This window comes from Podarcis raffonei, chromosome W (assembly GCF_027172205.1).
Source record: "Podarcis raffonei isolate rPodRaf1 chromosome W, rPodRaf1.pri, whole genome shotgun sequence".
Classification (NCBI taxonomy): Eukaryota; Metazoa; Chordata; class Lepidosauria; order Squamata; family Lacertidae; genus Podarcis; species Podarcis raffonei.
The window spans coordinates 26,455,752-26,458,663 of NC_070620.1; positions in this window are offsets into that span (position 1 = coordinate 26,455,752).

Consider the following 2,912-nt stretch of genomic DNA (forward strand, 5'->3'; position numbering starts at 1 on the left):
CCACAAAGAGACTTTGCTCCTGCCCATTAGGGGAACTAGGAGGCCCCAAACATTTATTTTTTAGATGTCCCTTTTATGACGAGGTACGCAGAGATACCATTGACCCCCAGCTGGTGAGGTTTGCTGGCCTTCCAGATAAGTCTAAACTCAATTTTCTCCTCTTAGGCAAAGACCACAAGATGACCTGGATGGTCGACAGAATCTGCGCACAGATTTGCAGGCGCAGACCACCCCCCAAAAGAAATTAGTTTGCTAACAAAACAGTTGAAGTTGGCCTCCAGGGTGTCAGGGTCAATTTGTACGGTAGCCCAAATTTTTAGGTCTTTATGTGTATATGCGTTTATCTTAGATTTTAATCTTAAAGCTGTTGTTGTACAACGCTTTAAATGTATATTTTATTCTTGTGAAAGCTGTCCAGTTGAGATTTTTTAGCTGGTCTTTGACTGTAATAAATTAAGATGATGATGAACCGAAGCAGGGCAAACAGAGCTGCACAAAATGAAATAAAAACATTTATGGAAATGTTCTTTGCTCCGTGTAGTTATACCTATAATCGACATAACCTGCCCACTTCAAAAATTCTGTTTTGTCACACACTTTGAAGCCCAAGCCAAGGCTCCCCTGTGCTGACTTTAAGCCAAGAAGCAGAACCCAGAGAGCCACCCAGCAGATCTCCCTTATCCCTCATAATTATAGGCTTAGCTCCAGCTAGTTAGAATAGTTTCTATAAGAACCAAGAAGCATTACTTAAGTAAGGATGAAGCACTAATGCTAACCTTTTAAGAAAGAAAATAGAATTCTTCTAGGATGGCACTTGCCATCTAGCTTCTATAATTTACAAAAACTAAAAATCTTCTACCTGGTTTTTGTTTGCAGGCTTTTTCAATGGGTTTCAATTACCGTATTTTTCACTCTATAGGACGCACCGGACCATAGGAGGGGGAGAACGGGGGGGGGAATTCTCCCCCTCTCTGCTCAGCGCCCCTTCAGGAGATAGCCACATGAAGCCTTTGGAGCGCAGTGGGACCTCCAAAGGCTTCAGGCGGCTATCCCTGAAGCCTGGAGAGCAAGAGGGGTCGGTGCGCACCGCCCCCTCTCGCTCTCCAGGCTTCAGCGAAAGCAATGCGAAGCCTCCGGAGCGCGGAGGGAGCGCTCCCTCTGCGCTTTGGAGGCTTCGCGTTGCTATTGCTGAAGCCAAGGAGCCTGCATTCGCTCCATAGGACGCACACACATTTCCCCTTAATTTCTGGAGGGGGGGAAAGTGTGTCCTATAGAGCGAAAAATACGGTATATGCGATTTCACTGATGTGCACGGCGCCTCGGAATGTAACCCTCATGTAAATGGGAGGCTGCCTGTCTATATTTTTTAAATACAAATGTTCGGAATTTTTTAATACAAAGCTGGCATACTGCAATCTGCATGTGTAGTTAAAGGCTGAGATCCCAGACCTTGCACATGTGGTGCAGGGTGCAGAATGATCTATTGTAAGAAGTCAGGATAGCCTCCCTTCTAACACCATGACTCTGTGCTTAGTGCACCACCATTGAGCAAAACATGTAGAGACTTGGCAAACCTGCCTTTCTCAATAAGAGAAATTCGAATAAGGGATTTCGAAGCCTATGGTCCTCCTGATATTGCTGGACTGTTAACTTCCATCATAGTCTTTGCAGACTATGCAAGTCTCTGAAAGAAGCAACAGGTCAGATTCTTATCTGGTGAAAACAAGCCGTAAAGCTTTGTTTTATGACGTCCAACGCTGCCCAAGTGGTCCCCAAACTGACGTAGTGAACAAAGACTTTCAGAGACTTATAAGACTTATGTTTATTTGGTTCTACGTTTTCAATAGAATCCATCAAGAGTACACATTTTGTGACTTTCAGAGATTTATAAGATTTCTGTTGATTTGGTTTTGCAGAGAGTGCATGTTTCGTATATTTCATATTGTTCAATGTTCCGTATAGATTATATAAAGAGTTGCATTGTTGTACTTGGTCATCGTGTTGCCTTGGATATTACTGATATTTTTTTGCAACAAAAAATAAGTCAGCATGAGTCAGCGGCCTACAATGACTCATGCAACCTTTCACCTAATTGTACCTGTATATATAGAGTGGTCAATGTTTGTGTTGTGTTGTGGGTTGTGTCAGGTGGTGGTGTGGCTGCTCGAGAGCAAACAGGCAAGACTCCGACCTGTCTTTTCCAGGCTTTATTATTAGTGCAAACTATTTACAGTGAAGAACGTTGCAAGTTCATGTCCGGCTCGTCGCTAGCAGAATCTGGGAGTGGGCGGTCCTTGTACCTCCCCCAGCATAACAGTTGCGTGACGCCCAGCCTCCTTTCCTTGCACCGAAACCTACTGCACAGACTGGGCGCTGGCAAAGGGGTACTTCCCTCCTCTCCGGCTTGCTCAGCCTCTGCGTTGAGGCTCTCCCTAGCATCCCCTGGTCCTACCACCTCCTCTCCACTGGAAGTGGGGCTTTCCGCCTTGCCAGAGGAGGAGCTGCTTCGCAAGATCTTCGGAGGTTCCCTATAACACAACTGCCCTTTCCCCTCTCGCCTCTGACCTGATGGCAGTTCCCTGACAGGTTGGTTGGTTGGTTAGAGAAAGCTGGTAGTGTTGATGTGTCGTTTTGCAGTTGGTTGGTCGTTTTGCAGATAAAGTCTTTTAAGAATAAAAGCAGAAAATACTCTGCAAGGACACTCTTCTTGTGGACTCTTTTTTGCCAACAAGGGTCCGAGGACCAGGCTGAGGAGGCAAAGGAAGTCAGGACCGTTGCTTTTTTCAAACACTGGCAGGTTATGGGCCCAGTGTTTCTAAATATGTGCAGAGTGCAGAACAACAGACTGCATCTCAGCGAGGAGCTGGTGAGTCCTGGTGGTGCATGAAGCCAGTGGCTGTGTGTTGGAGCAG